Source organism: Symphodus melops, assembly GCF_947650265.1.
Source record: "Symphodus melops genome assembly, chromosome: 10".
In the NCBI taxonomy this organism is placed as follows: Eukaryota; Metazoa; Chordata; class Actinopteri; order Labriformes; family Labridae; genus Symphodus; species Symphodus melops.
The window spans coordinates 16,120,006-16,144,824 of NC_136700.1; the positions used below are offsets into that span (position 1 = coordinate 16,120,006).

General features: G+C 43.0%; 1 long non-coding RNA gene across 3 annotated transcripts in view; it reads right to left on the reverse strand.

The window, feature by feature from the left end:
- Positions 1-24,318, reverse strand: part of LOC306830830 — a 45,225-nt gene extending 20,907 nt beyond the window's left edge. Inside the window, exons 1-3 of one of the 3 annotated variants that reach the window (XR_013780018.1) lie at positions 24,233-24,305; positions 22,053-22,108; positions 21,332-21,459 (exon numbers count right to left, since the gene is read on the reverse strand). This is a non-coding gene — a long non-coding RNA (uncharacterized lncRNA). Of the gene's footprint in view, positions 1-21,331; positions 21,470-22,052; positions 22,109-24,232 lie in introns of all 3 variants that reach the window. The other 2 variants (XR_013780019.1, XR_013780017.1) reach the window with 2 other exon arrangements.
- Between the last annotated feature and the right edge of the window lie 501 nt (positions 24,319-24,819).

The following is a 24,819-nucleotide window of genomic DNA, read 5'->3' on the forward strand; positions in this document are numbered from 1 at the left end:
GTGAGTATGAGCTACTGATGAGGATGATGATCAGGTCACATTCAAAATAATGGAGTGACGTTAATGCTGTAAGAGAAATACCTGCTCTGAGTCTATGCTGCACATGGGTCAGTGTGTCGTGATAAGATTGAATGTCTTTCACATTCATTAATTTAATTGTTGTGACTTTATGAAAGCAGCATTAAGTTATCTTGGGCCGTAGGGACAACAACTCTTTCAGGTTCACCTCGGGTAGCAACTTTTATACAGATTTCATATTGAAAGCATCTAAAAATGATTCCCCACATTCGTTTAGCAACTAAAATGAGTGACTCTATAGTGAATTCAATTAATGAGAATAAGGCAAACAACAGGGTGGTAAAGATAAAGTATAGAGATAAAAGCTTTGCCACTTTGCTAACATCAAAAGATCTAATCAGTGACGGGTTTTTTTAATTTGCTCTGTTATGAAATAAAGTAAAACTCCCACATCACATATTCACAACCACATAAACAGCAGATGAGATGTACTCGGATGTCTTCGGAGTGTACTTGTTCTACACATGTTGCACAATTAGTCTCTGAGTAATTAACACAGCAGTTTGACACTCAGCCACTTCAACATGTAAGTAATTAAAAACAGGCAGTCATTGTCCATGTACATTCCTACAAACAAAACTATTATAAAAAGGCACATCCACATGCACAGGGGGAAAGACAAGAATACAAAAAAAACCTTGGAAGTTATCAAAAGTAATAAAGCCTTGAACATAAAGCCTTGAACTTGAATCTACCGAATGAAAGGCCGGTTCAAACAAAGCACAGCATAACTCTCAAATGAGAACATGAAAGCAGCTCTCGTCTTCTTTAACAAGGCACATTCCTTTTTAGGATTGGACAGAAAACCATTGTCCACAGCTGATCTTAAAACAGAAAATTGCTTTATTAAGTCAAAGACTCTTTCTGTTTGACCATGACAGTGACATAGCTCTTTATACAGAGCAGATTGACCAGGTGAGGCCAGTCAGATCCCTTTTCCCTTCTAACCTTAAATCCACCTGGATAATCAAGGGAGGTGTTTGCTAGAGTAGAAGAGACAGGATAAATAAGGATTAAGGCAACAAAGACATGGATTGTGAACAAATCGTGATTAGGAAAAGGCTTTTGAATTATTTCGCACATCAAGATTAAGTGGTCCCATCTGGGCATTTAGGCAGCATTACAGCTACAACAATTACTGAACTTAAGAAGTGGTCATGCCTGATTTATACTGCATCTTAGAAAGCAAGCTACTCATTGTTGTGGCCTCATCCCTAAAACGTACACGCACATTAAGCACATCAACTTTGCTACCTGGTTACTTTGTTACTGTTTCTCACATTTCAGTTATTTATTCTGCTTCAAAAAACCAACATTTCAACACAGTGCGTTTTAGGAATGTTGAGTTTAGTTTAGTTAGTTTAATTGCACATTTTTAACATCAGATAATGGAGATATAAAAGAGGTTTCTTATAGTGTCAAACTAACATGCAATTTTAACCTACATCGCTCATAGTTTTATAATGTTGACGTGCAATCAACCACTGTAGACTCCCTGTCAGCTACCTGCCACAAAACAGCAGCAAGAATTGTGGACAAAATGGCACGTTTTTGCAGCTTACAAGTTGGAAATGTCCTGCAGTATTTGGTGGCTTGCCAAAATGTGAGGTAGAATTGGGCTAACAGATATCAAGCTACGCAAACATGACTCTGGATAAATGCTTGGCCTTGTGTAGAAAAGCAAATATGAACTTCATTTAATGATAATGTGTTACTGTTATGTTAACAGTGTGACTGTTTGGATTTGACAATGGCTTGTCTCAACATGAAGGTTTAAGCCTCAAGTACAAACACTAAGGAGGTAAATAAACCTGACAAACAAACAAGTAATTATTTCTCGTCTTATTAATGGGACTATGGACTGTTTACCTTTGGGTTACATGTTATACCTAATATTTGACCTCGAACTATAACGAAAGTATGCCTAAAAAGCCTTTGGGAAAATAGTTAAATTGTAAAATGATTTAATGATTGTTGTTTTGTCTTTGTCATTGTTATTTGTGTTTTTTTATTAAGTCATTAATTTTTGGTCTCAATTATTTTCTGCACTTAGCAGAAGATATTAGCTTATCAAGTGACGATCGTATAGCTAAGTTCAGCACAAATATGCACCGTTATTACTAGATTTATTCCCCAGTCAAAAAGCATTGGATTTGAGTTTCATTGTATTACACTAGCAGTTCTTGTTCACCAGCGCGAGTGCGCTTTTTTAATTTAAGAGGCATTATCAGTCCTCAGAGTTTCAAGCAGGAATGGAGACCCATTGTGGGAAGGAGAGCAATTCACACAGAGTAGGTGAATAGAAATGTGAATTTGATTACAAAATTTTATCAGAGCTCGACAAGTATCTTTTTCCATTGCAGACTTCAAAATGTGGGAAATTCTTGCAAGCATTTTCTTAACTGAAAGGGCAAAACCATGCAGTACAAGGCAAATTAACTTTGACCTGTGAAAAGTTCAACTTCGAGAAAAAGGTAGGAATTCATTGTTATTAAGAAAATGTCAATAGATTTAGAATGCTTGAAAAGGTGACCTGCAATGCCTATACAAATTTACTGTCAGCCGGTAGTGTGTTCACCTAACTCTAGAGATGGTTAAATGTGTCAAGAACTGATACTTAGTAGATCTCCCCCAGTCAGTTGGTAAATGCAACATAGTAAGCTAGTAATAACTTGTGAAGCTAATATAAGCGGTCCAGTCCAGTGTAAACGTGATTCATGGCGTGTTTCTCTGGAGGCAGTAGTTACTCTCTTGTATAAACTGTTCTGTCTACCTGCGTTCATCTTGAACATAGTGTTTCCGTTTAATGGTTCACTCTGCGATTGTTTGCCTAGGCTGCAGGTAATAAAACTTGACTGATGGTTAACTCTGTTATGTTAGAGTTTAAACTACTCCTATCTCTCATGTTCGTCTGGGTAAATAAAGTCCCCTCAGGTGTCTTAAAAGGCCTTGAAAACAGCAGTTATAAAGCCACTGTTAAAAAAGAATAATTTAGACAAATAAATAATGAACAGTTACAGGCCTAGATCCAATCTTCCTTTTTTTTAAATAAAATAAAAACATTTTACAATCGTTCAATAAGTTCTTAATATTGAGTGACTATTTCAATGTCTTCCAGTCATGTTTTAGACAAAATTACAGTCTTGAGACAGCCCTGGTAAAGGTGTTTAATGACATCCGTTTCAACACAGACAGCAGCTGAAACTCAGTTTTAGTTTTACTTGATCGTAGTGCTACGTTCAACACAACATATTGACCAAATTGACCACAACATATTACTCGATCGACTGCAAAACTTGGTTGGAGTTTCTAGCACAGCACTAAACTGAGTCCTACATAAAGAACAGAGACTTCTTCATGTCTTTGTGTAACTTCAGATTTGAACAGAAAAAAAAGTACTTGGTGAGTTCCCCAAGGTTCCATCCTTGGGCCTCTTCTGTTTAACGTCTACATGCTTCCTCTAGCTCAGATTACAATAAAACAAGACAATAACGACCCACAAATATATATTACAATGTTGCCAGGAGATCATGGTCCTATCAAAGCACTGGGTAAATGCAGAGAGCAAATCAATGGGTGGATGTGCAAAAATCTTCTCCAGTTGACAAAGACCAAACTGAGGTTGTTGTTTTTGGAGCAAAGGAGGATCGACCAAGACTCAGAATGCAGCTTGAGTCAGTCAAACTCATAACCACAGATAAAGCAAGAAATCTGGGCGTAGTGATTGACTCAGACCTACATTTTGAAAGCCACATCAAGACAATTACAAAATCAGCCAACTATCACCTGAAGAACATATCAAGAATCAGAGGACTTATGTCCCAGCAGGTCCTGAATAAACTTTTCATCTTCTGTCATCTTGATTGTGTCTGTCTAAAAAATCAGTCTGACAACTGCAGTTGATCCAGAATGCTGCTGCTAGAGTCCTCATCAGAGCCAAGAAAATGGATCACATCAGTCCAGTTCTAAGGTCTATACACTGGTTGCCACAGTCTGTTAGATTATAAAGCGCCTAATGCTTTACCAAAATACATTAGGGACCTTCTGATTAACTACAAATCTGCTCGGGTTGATGACTGCTCAGGTTGTCTGGTACAGGTCTGCTGTCTGTCCATAGAGTCAGAACCAAACATGGAGAAGGGGTGTCCCGATCCGATAATGATATTGGTCTGATATCAGCAAAAAATCGGATTTTATTGGGTTGCATCCAAAACCTCCGATAAAAGTGCTCCAATAAGCAGACCATTTAAAATACTTTAAAAAGTATAATTTCTTTTTTTTCTTTTTTTTTTTTTTAATTTAGGTTATTCTTCAGGGTCTTCTAATTTATTTTGTTCAATTGTAGAATACTGTAGATATTATGTTGAAAGTTAAAATGTATGTAACCAATTGGTCATTAATAAATGGGTCAGTTTTTTCTTATACCTACTGTTGCTGACTATTGTTCTCTGTTTGAGTAACATCACTTTTCTAACATTCCACACTTCAAAATAAGTAATAGAAGTATGTATGATTCATGCTGATATTGTATCGGATTGATATCGGTATTAGCCAATATCACAAGGCTGCAATATCACTATCGGACCGGAAGTGAAAGAGTTGGCATATCCCCAAGAAGCAGCATGTAGTTTCTATGCTCCTTATATCGAGAAGACACGCCCAGAAAATTGCAGGCCTGTTGAAACTCTCAGCTCTTTTAAATCCAGGTTAGAGGCTCACCTATTTACAGCTGCTTTTAATTAAAGCATTCGCCATTCACTCTGCACTGCAACCTTTAATGTCTTTGATATTTTTCAGTGATTTTTAAATTGTCTGTTTTAATGATTCTCTTCTTTCCTCTATCATGATGCTTTATGGTGTCTTATGTGAAGGACTTTGAATTGCCTTGTTGTTGAAATGTGTTCTATAAATAAACTTGCCATGCCTTAACTATTGAAGTTTAAAACATGACAAAGCATGTCGGGCAGAGCATGCTTATGTTCGCTACCACATAACTGCATACTTGAGCTCTCTGCTGTGCTCCGCTGCCACTCTGTTCAATGATCACGTTATTATAGGGGGCGCCTCAGTCCGTCTCCAGACTGTGTCAGTAGCGCCACTGCACCTGTATTATCAGCACTGGAGGCCCCCCTAGGGGTGTGTTTGTCTCCCCACTGCTCTTCTCCCTCGACACCAACAAGGACCCTTTTGTGAAACTCATGAAATTTGCAGATGACAACACCGGGCACTAGTCTCATACCAGGACGGTGAAGAGTCGGTTTACAGACGGGAGGTGGAACAGCTGGCCCTCTTATGCAGTCAGAACCATTTGGAGCTGAACCCACTCAAGACTGTGGAAATGACAGTGGACTTCAGGATGTGGGCAGGTAGCATAACTGCAGACCTCTCATACCCCAGACACAAACTTTTAAAACTCTTCCTCTGCAGCAAGCGATACAAATCACGGTACGCCAAAACAACCGTCATGAGAACAGTCTCTTCCCCCAAGCTGCCACTTTGACTTTTTAGCATTCATCAGACCTGTCGCTGTGAATTAACTCTGAAACAAAACACGCCCTGTGAATGTAGAAATATGTACATACATACTGTATATTATTCTTAAAGTGGGGATTTCTGTTAATGTGTTAAATGAATAAGGATAACACAACCAAACAGACGTGTGGATCATCTTAGATTTATTTAGCCATGGTCAAACAACACAACAAAATAAACATTACAGACAACTGCTTAAACACACTTGACCAAAATCTCACAATGATTGACCACATGCTTGACCAGAACCATGCAGTCACTGCCAAAGGATTCTCCTGTACAGTCTTCCTTCAATTCTGCTAGAAAGCTCTGCCCACAAATACTACCTCTGTATAAGGCATGAAGAACACATCACCTTGTCCATTCTTAGCAAAATGTCTCGTTACAGCAGACAGTTGGCTGTAAACCAAATATAGCTCTGCTTCTGTGAGATGCTTCTCTTACACATGTATGTACCACAGCTTCCCAAACCTCAAAGAACTACTCCTTGATGGTTGACAATTAAAAGATAAATCCACAAATTATCAAGATGAACGAATCCATAAAAATACACACTAACAACTATTTAATGTAAATTATTAATCTATGCACACCTTTAATGTAAATGCTGTAAAACTCTACTTCATGTAAATTAACCCATCTGTGATAGAACTGCATTTTTTATCACGTTTACTTCAGCATCTTTTGCACTACTCCCCACTGCACTATTATCCTGGTTTAGTCTTGTGCATATTAGTTTTGCTTATTTGGGTTTATATTGTGTTTATTGCTGATATTTAATGTTATGCCTGTACAAAGAGAGCACAGTTCATTCCTGAAGCTTACCCGACGAATCAAGCTGATTCTGATCCGACTGTATCTCGAAATACATTTGACATTGGTGTGACAGGATTCAGATCCTAGTATTCATAGTTTGCATGTGAAGTTCTTATAATGACCCACATTCTCCTGGAGTCTTTTTCTGTCTGATTGACACTAACAAAATATCATTACAATTGTGAAATTGAAGGAAATCCGTTTTCGCAGAGGAGAACTTTAATCCCTGAACTCCTGTCACATTTGATCACTCAGTCAATGTTCACAGAAATGATCCCCTTCTTGTCAAACAAATCTCTCTCTCGCTCTCTTTTTCTGGGGTCTTTGTGCACACTTATTTCCGTTATGTCAACATCCATCTCTCAGATATATTTGCCTAGCATTATTCTGTCATTAACATTGGCCAATATACCTTTTCCTTCTCTAATCAGCAAATGGATTGTCCAACTAATGTCCTTGAAAATTTAAATAAGGAATTCTGTTGACTTTAAGAAGAGAGGACACATCCAATGTGAAACCAATTTCTTTCCAAGCGAGCCAAAAAGAGATGATAAAATATCACTCTCATTTCCATCCCAGCGGCAGGACCTTTTCCCAGACTCATTTGTTTAGAGAGAGGCCCCTTTGCACCCAATGTATGCATATTAAACCACAAGTGCAAATAACACAGGAGTACTGGGAGACTATTTGCTTGGCAGTATGTTAAGAGGTGCATTTTACCCTTTGAGGGAACTTTGAGAAGGGCGATTGAGTTTTTTGGGATAGTTTTGTGTCTCCCAAAGCTACCAAATCCTTTTATGACACCTCAATTGTGAAGTTGAATCAAGTTTGCAAATTATGTACTGTAATCAACTTCAGTAACTCACATGACTTCCCTGCAGATAAACATACATGGCATCAATTATCTGCATATGCTGGGTGACTCACAACAAAGAAAAAAAAACTATTCATTTTCATCATGCACTCTGAATGAACCTCTCTTTGAGCCCTTTCCTCAGCATCACTCCTTTGAAAACACTAAATGGGCAAAGGAGACGACTGCAGGGACGAAGTAAGCCAAGAACTGTCGGGGAAAAAAAAAAGTGGCACAAGAGGGAACATGTTCACATTTTAACCCCACAAATATTTTCTTTCATCTCATTTTCAAAATAACAAAATACAGTTATGCTGATCCCCTTAAAAGCTTACATCATATTTTATCCCCTTGATTACCCAGTTGCCCCGTTTCCATGTAGTCTCATGGGAGGGCTGTTACAAAAGCCGATTTGATTGGTCACTGTGGCTGCTTCCTCTCTGTGTCGCTAATTAGCAGTCCCATAACTTCCCTCAGGTTTGTAGTGGAGTTGGTGGGACAACAGGCTTTCACACTGAACTGCACAAACACACACTCTCACACACACACACAGGGAAAAACACTGTATTTCCCTGTGTGGTGCGGGTGTATGTTGTGTGTGAAGCAGGACAACTGCACTGTTGTGCTTTCATCATGCAATTTTAACCCATCAGAACAGTCTCCTCTTCCTTTATTAATTTAAATATGGAATTTTCTTCCCTTTGTGTGTCATTATTCCTCCCTCTGCTTGTCTTGAGGATGTAATCAGAGAACCCCCCAAAAAACAGAGGGGAAAAAAGCAGGAAGCCAGTCAATTCCCTCTGCAAATAAAGCTAAACTCAATGCTGCAAAATAATAAATTATTGGAAAATAAAGGTCCCTCTCCACTGCATAGCTTTACTCTGATGTGTCTCTCTCATATAGCTGCTGCAGCTACAGCCTGCTTACATTTGTCTCATAACAAACCCTCTCTCCACAACTCAACTTCCTCTTACCATCACACTTCCATTTTTCTCCTATGTTATCTTTGTCTTCTTCATCCACATGAGGATATCCGTATAAATATTATCAGTGCACTTGTGGCTGAAAACTCTGTAAGTTACATTCAGCATTGCAAGATATTCAATTCAATTAAATAATATATAAAAAAAAACAAAAAACTATTTGTCCCCGGGGGGCAATTCAAAGATGTGATGAAGATATAGATGAAGATATAAAGTAAATACATTTAGTTCATTTCATTTATCAGTCGATATTAGGAATATACTGTATATTTTTTCCTATTGTTCAGATAATACAAGTTTAACTAATAAAATCAACTGATAGTAATGGTGTTCATTTACTTAGAAACAGGCCTTCTGACACAGTTGGTGGCGATATGCGAGGCACCACTGAACGCAGAGATGTTAACATGGTGTCACCATTTGCGCCTTGTCTGAGCAGAATAACACAATTGCAATTTGTGACACATGTGCTGCAAGGATTCAGACCAGTTTCAACATGCACTGAACTTCTCATAATAAGTCACCCAAACAGACGTCATTGCAACTGAGACGTGTTAAAGTAATCAGAAGCAGCAGTACCTACTAGCAGGGGGCCAATTGAAAACTGCAGCAAACAAAGACAAAAGCATAAAAACAAATCATGGGTTTTGTCATTACAAACAACTCAAAGCATCACTAGCTCTTAACAGCAGCTCACTGCCCAATACTATTCCCTTGACAGACATGATCCTATACTTCATGAAAACATGAATGTATCCACGTTGTTTACAGAGAAATATTTTTAAGTATACATTAACACAGGAGATAGTCAGCAACATGCTTATACAACATTTACTACATTCATCTTTTTTTCAGATATATTTTGGTGCCATTTTTGCTGGATACCACAGCAGATGAGAGACCGAACATGTTGAGGGGGGGAGAGTGGGGGACTACATGCAAAATAGGGCTGAGGGCAGATTCAAACCCATAGTCACTACAACAAGGACTATAGCCTCTGTGCGCCGGTGGCCTAGTGGCACCTCAATAACTTACTTGTAAAAATTCAACTATATCAAATATATTCCACTTTATCAGAATCACTTTAACAGTTTTCAGTCTTTATGCTGAACTCAACTAACATCTGGTCAGCCACGTTTACCACAGAGACACAACGGCATGTTTAAATCCTTTAAATTAACGCAAGACTTTAAAGAAGCATATTTCTAAACATTGACTCTACCTTTAATATTTGTACGCTTTAGGATTACAAACTCTTGTTTCATCAAATTTCATTAAATAGAGTTGTTTAAAAGTAGTGCAAAAAGAAAGGTTTTAGTTCTTAAAGCAGCACACTCACTCAAATATGGAAGATATTTATTAGGTAAAACAAACTTAAATAGCATTTATAAGTTTCAGTTTGATATAGGGTTCGATATCTTTAGAATGTAAACCCACCTCCAATATTAAAGGCTGAGCTCAATCTAAAAAGCAATCTTTTTTTTCCCCCTCTGACGCAATCACTTGGGTCATACCCGCCTTTAAACCAGAGTTTTTAAGGATCGTATAAATGTAAACTCTGAGAGGTGTAATCGTTAGGTATGGCAGGAGTCATTCTCCAAATCAATAAGGACTAAGGGCAGCACCTAAAACCTGTTTTCTATGGGTGACGCTTTTTTTTTTTTGTGTTGGGGCAGGTCAGGTGAGGGGCGACACTGTGTGAGTGAGAGATGGGTATATCATGAAGTTATTGGAATATTATTGAGGATGAGCCACAGCACAAAATATAACAAAAAAAAGCATATTAAGATTATGTGTGTAAACTATTTTCAATGAGCACAACTGAATGTTCACAGGTTGTTCCAGCATATGGATGGGGAGAACCTCAAAATGGTGAAAAAGAGCAAGTTCCAGAGAGGCTGACAGACAGACGTTAAGAGATATAGAGCAGGTTAAGGGGATAATAATAAAGACATGAAGTAAAGTGAGGGAGCAAAAAAAGCATGAAGGTGACGAGAGGGATGTTTATTTTCCCCATGATCATGAAGCCGTCTGTCTCTCATTTAGCCCAAGGTTCTGATTAAGTCGTTTGTGTTTAAAGAGGAGGAAGCCTCTAATTCCCCTCCTTTCATCTAATTTAATTATGTGCTGACATTCTCCCATTCTTCCTTGGAAGGATAAAAGCAGCTTAAGCTTTTATGTAGGGCTTTAATGACAGCGGCGAGGACACTTTACTCGCTGATTGCTTAGCCTTAAGTGTGTTTAGCATTAAAACTGCGCTGCGCCACATACAGTCACATGCACGCTTTCGAAGGCACTTATTGTACACCACGCTGTGATGACCCACACTGGCACAAAAGGTGATTGCGTTTGACTCTGAATGAAAAAAATCGTTCTCATGAAGTTTCTATTTCGACCACTTCATTGGAATTCACTAAAGATGCTGCATGTTGTTCTTGTTTACATTTAGTTCTTTCCTGCCTTTAGGTGCATACTAACTGTGGTGTTTTGAATTTGTGGGTACAGCATGTAACTGGTTAGCATGGTTGGCTAACCAATAAAACAATTCAACGCTTAGTTTACATGTTTCCAGATGAATTTCCTCCTGCAGTCTAAAAAAATTATGATGTGTAATGTAATCTGAGCTAATATGCTGGGTTTTCACATTCTGATTGTGTTTATGGATTCCTAACTGCTGTCAAAGTAGAGAGAGACAAACTTGTTGAAAATAATTGTGCTATTAGATCAACCTTAGTCCTACTATGTTAAGGTGGAGAAGTATATTGTTGCTTTAGTTTAAGGTATAGGTTAGGTTTCAGATGGTCATAGTTAGCAAAAAGACTCATGCTGTGACAGGAGGACACAAACTCTGGTCTCCAAACACAAAGGCCACTTTAGACGACATACCCATCCACCACCCTGTCATCAGCCTCATTTATGTCCACCATGCTACGCTCAGTGTAAATGACTTTACTCAGCAATGTTGGCGTTAGACACATAAGTTGACGTCATGAACTAATATCAAGAGTCACTGATCTGAGTAGCAGACACATGCATGATAATAAGGAACATGTTTATAATGACTGTTATAGGCGGACTCACAGCTCGTGTATTACTTTGAAGGACATGGAAATGTACAGTTTGCTGAAAGTAGCATGACAATATGGAGAGAATGATGAAAAATATGGCAAAGAGAAGCATAAGGAAATGGGTTTTAAATACTGTTTATAAGAACATTGATAAATATATTAAACCATACATATTTAAATTAAATATGCTAAAACATTAATGCAACAATGTAAGTAAATGGACTTGTTACATTTATGGACTTGAGCTTCTGTAGCTCTTTTTTTTTGTCTTCTTAATGCTCAAAAGCTCTTTAATCTAATGCCAGTGATGTTGAATGTTGTCTTTTCTGAAGCATGGGTGAAGAGTCTCAGACTTTCACTTTGTGGGACAAATAAAGTGAATCTTGAAATAATAGCTAGTCCTAGGCATATACATCCCTGATAGTTCTCATTTATAGATTAATGAGTACACGTGCAGATGATATAAGACTTATTATTTCACTTGAGTTTCTCTAAAGTTGGAAAAGAAAGGTAAAGTGGATTGCTTTCATATATGGAAAGAAAAAAAATCTCAAGGAAGTTCTGGGGATAATCAAAACAGAATTTACACAAACAGTTCTGCAAAGTATAGCAAACACTGCATTTTTCACAAAAGAAAACATTCCCTCAGACACATTCCCACTGAGCTTTGTTAACACTCTGGGCATGTCCACAACTCACAAACATAATCATCCCATCCCCATCAAAAAGTAAGATACAAGACATTCATCAAACTACTGTAGAACATCGGATTAACAGTCCCCAGCAAGAAATGTCTTGTAAGAATCAGATCTATAAACAGTGCTACAACGGGCGGGGCCTGCTCGCCAAATCAGCAGAAATATCTTTAATTAGGATGAGAGGTTTTGTTTTTTTCACACAGACGAACAAACAAGCCATTAATCAAGTCATCGGTAGTCTCATACACACACATTTTTAACGAGGTGCGTCTGTGTGAGGATGAAGACAGAGGGTGAGAGCAGCAGTCCAAAAGACACAGTGTACCAGAATCATTGATAAAGACGATTAGTAAGAGAACACATTGAAGTGGCGTGGAACAAGAGATTGATAACGAGACAGACGGGAAGAGGCCAAGAGTTAGAATGATGAAGATAACACAGTGAGAGGAAGGGAGGGGAAATTATTGAGCTAAAGTAGAGCAAAAGCAGAATCCCTATCCGTGTTAATGGAATATTTATTTTCTATAATAAACTTTCTTCTCTGACCGTCTCACACTAAAACAATTAATCAACACACATCACAGTGCCTCAGCTTTCCAGTTTAGACTAGTGAATGTCTTCACTAGAATAAGGCCATAGCAAAACAAACTGTATCTTATGCTCACCCTCCTTTAATAAATGTACAACAAATACAACGCCTTCATGTTTTAAAAAGAAACCAGCCTAATTTGTAACAGCCTAAAATTGAATGAACTGAATGAAACCAGGTGATTTAATGGAGCATTACAAGCAGCTAACGATAGCAGGTAAATAAGAGGACAATAAATAAGAAGACTCCATAATCAATAATCAGACCCACAGTACTCGGAACGTTAGTTACGTACTGTAACTCCAGATTCTATGAGTATAGGCGCAGCCCTCTAAGGCTATCGCTATTGGGTTTATCCCTCGCGCGCATGCGCAGCACTGAAGAGTTGTAGTCCACGCCCACCCACGATGTGGGCCCCTCCCACGGTCAACCTGCCGGTATATAACCGGAAGGGACCGTGTGTTCTGTTCCCCAATAAAGAGCTTTTCTTCAGCCGTTACGGAGTCAGTGGGGCCCACCGCTTAGAGGGCTGCGCCTATACTCATAGAATCTGGAGTTACAGTACGTAACTAACGTTCTATTTCGTATAGGCTTCGCCCTCTAAGGCTATCGCTATTGGGTTAGAGGCGAAGCAGGATGTAGTCAATGCCACACTGGGTCCGGAAGGTACCACAAGCACAACAACACCCCGAACAACCATTTTCCGCCTGACAGCATCAGGGGAAAAAATGGAACATCCCACTCTTACGCAGACAGAGTGCTGAGCACTGAGTGAGACATTGAGAAAACGGGAAGCATCCCGTAGATAAAAACGCACAAACGAGCACGGAGAGGACCACGAAGCTGCCGTGCAGATGTCGTCCACCGTCACGCCCCCGTGCAGGGCAGCCGAGGAAGCAACTCCCCTGGTGGAGTGCGCCTCAATGCCCACCGGAGGCTCAGCTCCTGAGGCGATATAAGCCTGTGTGATGGCGTCACACAGCCAGTGTGACAGCCGCTGTGTTGACAGGGGCTGTCCCACAGAATGTGCCCTGTAGTGTACAAACAGCTGCTGGAACAGCGTATGGCAGCTGTGCGCGCAACATAGCATGCCAGAGCGCGCACTGGGCACAGCAGGTGAGAGGTCGCCTGCTCCCCAGATGTGTGGGGAGGGGGAAAAAAAACCCCTCCAGCGTGATCACTCGCGACTTGAACTCGCTAGTGATGACTTTTGGCATGAACGCCGGGTTTGGCCGTAATACAGCCGAACTACCGTCCTCCTGGATCCTGAGGCAGGACGGAGCCACAGAGAGAGCTGACAGCTCACTGACACGTTTTGCTGACGTCAGAGCTAAGAGCAAAACCGTTTTAGCCGACAGAAAACGTAGGGGAATCTGATCCAAAGGCTCAAACGGCGCCACAATCAGTGCGCGCAGCACCAGTGCCAATCCCATTGCGGGGCCAGGCTGCGCACCACCGGCCGAAGCCTCTGTACCCCTTTTAAACACCGCTTCACCAGCGGGTGGCCAACACCGAACGGTCACCAAAACCTTCGTGGTATGATGAAACTGCAGCCGTGTATGTTTTGATAGTGCTAAATGCCAGATTTCGGTCCACTAAGAACTGGAGGAAAGAAAGCACTTGAGGCAGAGGACACGCAGTAGCGGAGAGTTCTCTCTCTCCGCACCAGCGTTGAAACGCAGCCCACTTTGCGGCGTAAGATGCCGTTGTGGAGGCAGCCCGAGCGCCTTGAATAGTGCGCACCACATCCTGAGCCAGCCCCATACTTACCAGATGTGTCCGTTCAGCGGCCAAGCCCAGAGACGCTGGCCGATGATCGGGTGGCTCGTGAGCACGCCCCCTGCCTGCGAGAGGGCATCCCCCCTCCAAGGGATTTCCCAGGGCTCGCCTGACGTCATCTGACGTAACACGGGAACCACATCGCATGCTCGCGCAGCGGGGCGATCAGGATGGCGCACAGCTTCTCCTTCCTCACTCTGTCCAGGAAGCTCGAAATCAACGGGACAGGGGGAAAAGCATAAATGAACGTCCTCGGCCATAGCCGGTGCGAAAAGGCGTCCACCCCGAGAGGAGGGTCGTCCTTTGCGCTCAGGGAGAACCAAAGGGGGCACTGTGCATTTTCGCGTGCTGCAGAGGGATGCGTCTGTGAAAAAACTTTTTCTCTGTATTTTTCTTTTCTTTTGTGATGCGTGACGTAGCCCTTCCCAGGGCCAAGTCCAATACAATGGATAAAGGAACGCGGAGCAGACGTCTCCGCTGCAGCCGGGGATCGATGCGTTAACAAAGAAACACCGCTGCAGACGTCTCATGTGGGGCAGGCCCAGAGGAATAACGACATGGGCCGCCGCCATCATGCCCAGCAGTCGCATGACAGTGAGATCTGTCACCGTGCTGTGTGGCTTCACTCGGCTTAATAGTCCTCTCAGCGCCTCCAACCCTCTGCTGAGGGAGCCGCGCTGACATGTCGGCCGAGTCCAACATCACCCCCAGGTACATTATGGACCGGGATGGGATGGGGGAGCTTTTCGCCCAGTTCACTATGAACCCTAAGCTCGATAGATGAGACACGAGCGCCCTCATCTGGAGGGCTGCTTCCTCTCTGGAGCGAGCCAGTAATAACAGGTCGTCCAGATAAAATAACACTCTCATCCCTGCCCGGTGAAGCGGAGCCAGAGCTGCTTCTACACACTTGGAGAAAGTGCGCGGAGCCAGGGAATAACCGAACGGCAGACGGTTGTATTGGTACGATGTCCCCTCGAACGCGAAGCACAGGTACTGCCTGTGTTTCGGGAGGATGAAGACATGGATGTATGCGTCCTTTAGGTCTATTTCTATGTCGTAGCCCTTCCCAAGGGAATCCCCGCTGACGTCACGCAGGGACTCCCCCAGTGGGCCAATCCAATCCAGCGGATAAAGGAACGCGGAGCAGACGTTTTTCCGCTGCAGCCGGGGATCGATGCGTTAACAAAGAAACACCGCTGCAGACGTCTCATGTGGGGCAGGCCCAGAGGAATAACGACATGGGCCGCCGCCATCATGCCCAGCAGCCGCATGACAGTGAGAGCTGTCACCGTGCTGCATGGCTTCACTCGGCTTAATAATCCTCTCAGCGCCTCCATCCTCTGCTGGGAGAGCCGCGCTGACATGTCGGCCGAGTCCAACATCACCCCCAGGTACATTATGGACCGGGATGGGATGGAGGAGCTTTTCGCCCAGTTCACGATGAACCCCAAGCTCGACAGATGAGACACGAGTGCCCTCGTCTGGAGAGCTACTTCTTCTCTGGAGCGAGCCAGTAACAACAGGTCGTCCAGACAAGATAACACTCTCATCCCTGCCCGGTGAAGCGGAGCCAGAGCTGCTTCTATGCACTTGGAGAAAGTGCGTGGGGCCAGGAAATAACCGGACGCGAAGCGCAGGAGCTGCCTGTGTTTCGGGAGGATGGGGACATGGAAGTAGGCGTCCTTTAGGTCGATGGACGTGAACCAGTCGTCCTGGTGAACACACTCCATATGTTGATTGTCAACATATGAAAATGGTCTGACCACAATCGATTTATCAGAAAAAGACAGGTCGAGGATGGGCCTTATCCCGCCTGTCTTCTTCCGCACGAGAGAAGTAGCGGGGTAATAACCCCGGCTCTCCTCCTCTCGCTCCCCTCTGGAGATGGCACCCTTCGTCAAGAGCTCCTGCAGCTCTGACCGAAGAGCCAGGCGTCCCTCCCCGGATGGCATGATCGTCTCCACTACCCCATTGAATCGTGGAGGGGGAGACGCAAACTGCAGGGTGTAACCCCGTTGAAGCAGTCTGTCCAGCCAGCTGTCCAGGGAACATACGTGCCGCCACACGGAGTAATGCTCCGAGAGCGGGCGTACATGTAGAGGAGGCTCCGCCCCCTGTCCATCAGCCACGTCAGCGCCCCGACCACTGCATGAGGAGCGAGCTCCCGTGCAGCCCGCAGAGGCTCACACACAGGATGGAGACGGGAGAGAAAAGTCCACACGACGCGCCGAGCCAGCGCTCGTGGGCTCATGATGGCCCCCCCCCCCCCACCTGTCCGCCGGAGAACTCACTGAGTGAGGAACACTCCGGTGAAAAGAGGACTGAGGAGATAGCAGGTGTCTCGCGGCCGACGTCGCAGTTGGCTCATACAGCCCCGCTGGGTTTCCTTAGCACAAAAAAACGAGCTGGCTGTACGCTCATTGTGGGACTGGACCGCCAGTCTCGACATGGAATGAGCCAACAGGGACAATTTTATTAGCCGCAGCAGAGGCCTGGTAGGCACACTGGTGCGACCTGTCCGTCAGGCGCTCTGTTAACAGATCCCGGCTCGAAGGAGGGACAGGACGCCGTCCCGAACCCCCGGCCCGGACCCCGAAACGGCCGTCAGGTTAGCCTCCAAAGGCGGCACCGGAGGGAACCCACGGTCCGCCACCCCCCCCACTTTTGTGATGGAAGTGTAGGTGGAGACCGGAGCCCTCAAGAGCCTCGGATCCGCCGCTGCCCCCTCCTGATAGGGGATCAAAACCGGGAACCGCGGCCACACCGGGTCTCGCCGGACCGGCCGGAGAAGCGGAAAATCCCCCGCCATCTCATCGATCGGCTCCACCTCACGTGCCACCGGCACAGTGAGGCCCCGTCGGGCTGCAGCCGTTCTAATGATTCCCGGCAGCTCCTGAAGCAGACCCCCCACCACCGGCGGGGGCCGAGAGCGGCTCCCAGCCCCCACCACCGGCGGGGGCCGAGAGCCGCCCGCAGCCTGATTCCCAGGGAAGCCTGGGCAATCTAACTCGGCTCTCTGAACGATCCGAGCGGCTCCCGGTCCCCACCGACGGCGGGGGCCGGGAGCCGCTCGCAGCCCGATTCCCAGGGAAGCCTGGGCAATCTGACTCGGCGACGGTGTCAGGTGCATCCTCCAGCCCTAGCGACAGGGAGAGGGGAGGGATGGGAACCCTGACACTGACCCACGGATGGAGTACGGTGAATCCGCAGACTCCTCTCCATGGTCCAACATGTCCATCACCCGTTCCGTTGTGCATTCCCCCACCTGCCACACCGGCTCTGCAGCTACAGCGAAGGCTTCCGCTCTCCGCTGCAGGTCATCACGGGGAAGGCGTAGGCAGCTGCTACCCATTGCCCGTGAAGTTAAAGCCAGGCTGGCATGCTCTGGCCCAAGGCAGGCCTCACAGAGACGGTGGGAATCAGCCGGCATGATGTACCCGGTCTGACACTCTGGACACACACGGATGGAAGAGGTAGACATGGTTAATTTATGTTTCTCTTACAGGTGCTTGTTGCATACTTACTCGCTGAAGAAAAGAGGGAACAGAACACACGGTCCCTTCCGGTTATATACCGGCAGGTTGACCGTGGGAGGGGCCCACATCGTGGGTGGGCGTGGACTACAACTCTTCAGTGCTGCGCATGCGCGCGAGGGATAAACCCAATAGCGATAGCCTTAGAGGGCGAAGCCTATACGAAATAGAACGTCATGAGCCATTCAACTGGGCCGATACATTGATTGGTTAAACAATGATCCAATCAAATCAATGGAAAATCAAAACATTCAAAAACCTGTTGTCGTCTTTAAAATACGCCTTTATTTTGAAATCCGTATTGACACCTGTTTGACAGTTTCAGCCCAGCAGTGTGTCATTCGAGTAGTATCTGATACAGACCGTGCAGGTAAACAGAGAGAGAGAGGTTTTAATGTTAATTGAAAACCGTCCAATGCAGCTGGTTGCTGCATTCGATTATTTTTGCTATGCTATTCATCTCGCCTCTTCACATGAGGCTCACCTGCTGTGATAAAGTAATCGCTTGTGAGACTTGTTCAAACCGATAGGCGTGTCGTTTTGGGGATGTACAGAGAACTCCCATTACACATTTCTTACACATTAACTGTTCTATTTTTTTACCCTCCCTCTACTTCATATTTAAATCCAATCATGTGACTCACCCGAACCTTTTGTGGTTTGAAGACTGCAAAAAGTCCTCCTGAAAAGTGCATATTCTCATAACTGAACGAACGATACCACAGAGCACAGAGAGGGACTCGAAGCCTAATGGGACCTGAACGAGAGATGCCTAACGAGGAGCTCAAACAGGTGTTTCTCATTAGAGCCGGGAAAAAAACCCCGAATGTCGACCAAACAGAGAGAGGGGGGAGAGCAGAAAGGGAAGAGTGAAGGGGAGAGGAGAGATGCAAAGGATGAGCTGATATATTCCCGTGTTATTCATTAGTGTCTTACAGGCTGCTGATATTAATGATTCACTGTCCATAGGACTCCCCATTCCCGCTACACATACACGTGCAAAAAAAACAAAAAAACAAGCTCATGTTAGCAGGAACATTATAAACCTTTATATCTCCCTCCCCTCTCTTCCACTCTCTGGCCTTCTGTGCTCTTTCAGCTGAAAAACAGATTTGTCAGTTAATCTTGACTGCCTTTGCTTTAAGGTGGTGTTTTTGGCAAAATGTCTTCCTTTCATTTTTTTTTATTTCTTTCATGGTCCACTATTCAATCCAGTGTTTTTCCAGCCATCTGTTATCCACTGCAGGTGTGGGTTAAAGATAGCACAGACTGGAATAGATTAAACTGCATACAAAAGGGTTACCTTTTAAGTGTCTTGAAAGCTGTGAGCAACTCAAAGCACATGCGGATGCACATCTATGCACATTCCTTTAAATCCTTCTTGGTACATAATTTTTTTCTCCCAAGACATTTTACATGGAGCCATTACTTGTCTCGATTAACCAGCTAGGCTGATCCCTCACCTCGGGAACTGCTCTGAATTAACCTTCAACATTACAAACTTGGCTTCCTTTCCTCTACCCCTTTCACCTACTTCACCTGTATCACCTGCTTCATCCCAACCAGCCCATTTCTCTCACCCCTCATCGGCAGCCCTTCAGTGCACATGAATGCCTCCGCTCCATTAACCGTTAACTGGCCTGCACCAAAGCCCATGTGCGAAGAGGAGGAGGCGGAGGCGGGGGACTCTCATTAAACACTTTGAGACCCGACAGAATCAATTACAGTGATGTATCGATTTGTCAGCAGGTCCCGGTGGCTTCGCCAGAGTACCGGGACCTGCCGCCGAACAGGAGGGAGTAGGGGACAAATGAAAGGATTAAAGGAGAAAGGAACGAAAGGGGAGGGAAGATGAAAGCACAGCGATGTCGGAAGAAGAGAAGGCGAAGAAGGGCGTGAAGGAGAAAGAAGGGAGGACTTGGAGGGTGGAGTGAGGAGGAGAAATGGCTAAGGGAGCAATGATGGAGTAGGTGTAGGAGGGAAAAGCGCAACCTTTTGAAACGAAAATGACAGCAGCAAGGAGGACACAAATGTAGACGTAAAAAGGAAGGAAAGGGGGGAAATCCTTTTCTTATCAAACTCGATGGCGTTTTCCCTCAAAGTGCCGCCCCATTTCTTTCATGTCCTCTGCTCCCCTTTCTTGAATTCCCATCCTCCAACTCCTCAACCTCTCTGTTCTTTGTACTTTCTCACATCATCTCCCTCTCTCCTCCCCTCTATTACGACTTTCTCTGTCCAGGGCATACTTGTGCTGCCATCTCCAGTGTTTGAGAGTTATTTCAGTTGAGGCGGGGCTATAACCTTGAAAGTTACACTCAATCACAGCTAAGTTAAAGCGAGTTGGGCTACAAGATGCGAGGTCGCCTGACGGACATAATACCGTATGCCGGTTAAAGAATGATTCGTGCTAAAAAAAGCTACGAAAAATATGAAATCCTTTGGGCTCTAGTATAACAAGAGGTATCACTGATAATTATTCTATGCATGTACATATCTAAACTTTGAAATAACTGAGCTGATTGTTTAAACAGACCAGAAGAAAATCCCCCATTATTTTCTTTCGTTATTTGCCAAACTCCTCCCTCCACTGTGTAACAATGTGTGTCTTTTTCTATTCAGAGCTTGGGTTCAAAAGAGTGGATGCAAACAGCAGCAGTTGAAAACTAAAAAGCAAGAAGGCTTTCAAAGGGATTCAAAGATGATGGACAACACATGCTCCTGTTCCTGTAATGAGGCAGCAGGTATCCAAGAGAAAACATACGAGGTGCTTGAATAACATGCCTCAAACATGGCGATCACAGAGAAAAGGAATGCTATTGATATAATACTTTAGGAATGATTTTACGGTCAAAATCCAAAGATAATGGAGTGTGGATTCCCCCCGGGTGTGTTGTCAGGTTCAAATGGAATCATGTTGTAGGCAAACATGCCAAGTACATCCCCGGACATTGACTAGAACACTTCTACAAGGAGGAGATAAAGATGCTTTTCATACAGTGGCAACGATGTGAGAAATGCAAGTGATCAGGGTGTTTAAATATGTGAATATTGTCTCTCTGAATTAACAATCCTTTTTCTGAAAAAAAAAAAAAAAAAAAAAAAAAAAGCTGCTTTAATTGGCCCCTGCATTTTCATTTGTGTAAACATCAAGGAGGAAAAACTTTCACTTTATGAATATGGTTTGCATTAAAGCCCCCACTTAATTGAGGAATTAAACAGTTATATTTACGAAGATTGGTTAATCCAATCTGGTTAATCCAAGCCAATCTGATCTGCTTTAATTTAACTATGTAACTTCAAAAAACACAAAACAGACAGCTTTGAGAAGTCACTGTGAAAAGGTTCACCGCTAACAGTCATCAGTTTACACACTACATAAATTCGACTGTCACAACATACCTGCAATTGTCACTTTGGTCTAGTTGGATCTTGCAGGTGTTCATCCTCCTCTATACTGGAAATGCTATCTTGAAATGGTATTTCAGCCACAGATTGAGTCTTCTCAGGTTCCCCTGATGGAGTTCAGCCTTCCAGAAACTGTCAATCAAACACAAAAAACCATTCAGCCGGCTGAGTGGACAAGCAGCATTGCATTCAACCAGTCATTGTTTTCTTTTATATGATGAAAAACACTGAACATTTTAATAAGAAACAAACAAAAAGTGTCCAGAAACAAAACGTGATGAAAGTAGTAATAATTAGTCACTATGCATGGGAATAATTTTAAAAACCGAACGTTATCTGAACTCATATCAGACTGAGTTTTATCATCATTATTTTGAGCTGTTTGAAGCCAGCAGTCATGATTAACTATCAGTCCTCCCCGTCTATCAGCAATATAGCTGTTCATGTTAATATCTGACTAATCAGTCAAATTTTACTTTGCTGTTCCTCCTGTCACACACGTTTACCATTATCACAGGCATTGTAACCATTAATCGGTTTTTGTTTGTTGTTTTTGTCCATCCACCTGTCACTCTGCAAAACCAACACAGTCTTAATATATGAATGTTTAAAAGGAGTCGGATTGTTCGAGAGGTTTTTGCCAGAACCCTCTTAGCTCGACGCTGTCATCGAGGGGTTACATAAGAACTTTTAAAAAGACGGTGTAGCAACTTACTGAAGCTTTTTTGGTGATGAACTCTTTCTGCAACATCCAGAGGTGTTTCTATCCCACTGAAAAGATATTCAGTGACTATCAGGATCCAATCATCCAGAAGATTAATGTAATCTATGTTGATTTATGTAAACATTTTTAGTTAACAGTTTAATGTATCACAGGGCTACCGCCATCTTGTTTTGGTCTGCTGACCAACTGGAGGCTGTGGGGTGCATCTGAATTGCAAAGTTCCTACTCAGTCTGTCAGAAGGCAGCACACAGTAGTCAATAACCACTATCTGTGCTGTATACTGTTAGTACCTGCTATTCAGCATGCACGCACAGCAGGCAGAAATTAGTTTGCACTTTGTTTGATTCATTCAGTATGGAAGTGACGTCATTTGCATTACCCAAACCGGTCACATCAATCTGTTATTTTTTTTGGGTGTGTGTGTGTGGGGGGGGGGGGGGGGGGGGGGGGGGGGGGGGGTTGTTTAGCGCTTTATTCAAGAAGAGCAATGCACAAACAGTCAGGTAAACAACAACAATACCACAATGTAAATCAAAAAAGACCAAATAATAAAATAACATACAGTAGGCTGCAGGAAAAAAAAGTAACATACGGCATATAAACTAACATAGGCCTAAAGCTATAAAGACACACTGTACATAACTATGGAAATCATTATTTAAATAGAGGAGGAGAGGTTTTATAATAATGCAGACATTTGTTGTTAATTAAAAAAAGGGATTTTAGAACTTTAACTCCAGATTAAAAATGTATTAAATTAATCCATGCTGGTTTGTTTTGATTTGGAGGTGCACATGAAGTGATATTTTACGGTAAATTTCGCACAGCATTGTGGGTGGTAAAATACAATTAATCTCCTCAAAGCATGCATTCGATCCACACTGCAGAAAACCCTGAAGTTAGTATCCATACTGAAATGTTCAGTCTACTGAGGTGGACCCAAAAAAATCTTACTTAACGACCACAAGAGTTCAGTCTACTGAAAAGTCTGGACTGCATACTGCACTGTGGCTATTCGGAAAGGGCCTCTATCTGCCATCAAGTGACAAGTAAGGGCCAATCAGAAGTACTGAAGTACAGCCTTAACAGATGTCACAGCCTGCTCTTAAAAATGCATTCATGTGTTATTAAAAAGATCAGAAAAATGAATTTCCAAGTTGTAAAATGCACATGCTGAACGAACACCTGCTCAAGTCTGGACACCAACTCTGACACTCGAAAAAGAATATTGTGACCGAATTCCCGACTAGTCGTCAGAATCGTCATCACATGAGGAGCAAAATATGTTTTGTTAATGCTAACTTATTTTTTTATTGATTCACATTTTACACATTAACTTTTTGCTCAAATATAAGTTGTAGAAGTTATATTCCACAGATCTTCTTCCTAGCATCAACACTGTTTTGTATGGTTGTTACAACACTAACTTCCCAAACTGAAATCACACGGACACAGTAAAGTCGGAAAAACAACTTCCCAACTCAGAAACTTTGTCGCGTAACTGAAATCTTCAACTAGGCACCAGACAGACCCTTAAGTCTGTCAATCTATTCTCCCAGATCGAATAGACTGGAATAGTGATGCATTTTTATAGGCCAACCGGGAAGTAGCTACGCTGGTGGTCCCGAGGAGAATTCAAATTTTTCATTGGATTCTTATTCTTGGTTAAGTTGATCAAATCACAATACGAAAGTCAAGTACATTTGAATTACTGTATATATTCAACGTAAATTTATGACAAAAACGTACAATTCATTTCTTTGCAAACATTTAAATCAAATCATCTTTTATCAAAAATGTCCTTAACCTTTGACTTCATAACTCTACTTCACTCAATCCAAAATTCAGTGCAAGGTCCAAAAGATAAAAACATTAATTAAGGAAAGGGGCGTGTGTGGGTGTGTTGTGGTGTGGAAAGGGAAGGAGAGTTTGGAGTCTGAGAACAGGGGAAGACTGGAGGTGTGGGGGGGGGGGGGGAGATCACCTGTCCAGGGGCTTTGGGGCAGAGAGGTTCTGGCAGGTTTGTCTCTCCTGACATCAGTAACATGGAGTGTACCCATGCAGATGGGATCATGCAGATCACATCAGAAGCAAAAACGGTTGTTGTTTTTTTGGCTCCAGAGTGAAAAAAAGACAAAAACAAGCTGCCTACTGTGGAGTTGATTGTTACCAGTCCAAAACATTGAAGGTGGACATATGCTCCTTCTTCTCCCGTCAACTTCTTTGTATCTGTGTCTCTGTCCTTTTACTCCTCTCCACACTCTCACCATTCCCAGGTGCAATCAATCCTAATTTGTCCTTGCCAGGCCACGCCCACTTCCTCACAGCACTCCCGAGCATTGCATGAATGCAGCATCAGCACAGAAATAAGATAGAACTGTTTTGAAAGTAGAGCTGTGCTACTTCTACAAAAAGCATCACAGCACAGAAATGCAAAAGATAGAACTGTTTTCAATGGATTCATCCAATTCCGCATATTTTAGTATCATTAGATTTGTGCTGTTTAAAAAACAAAACAAAACAGCTATATATATGTTTATATTGTCCTTTGAATCGAAAATGTATTTTGGGTCATTACAGACTCTCAGTTCTTACAGTAATTGCAAAACTAACAGTGATATCTACTGTTCTTATTTCACTTCACCTGTTCAGCAGGACTTATATGAACACATTTAGGAGGACACGTCATAGTCTGTGTTGTTTTTAATTGAAAACACTTTTTTGCATTTTTTGGGGGATAGATATTCTCCAGATTGT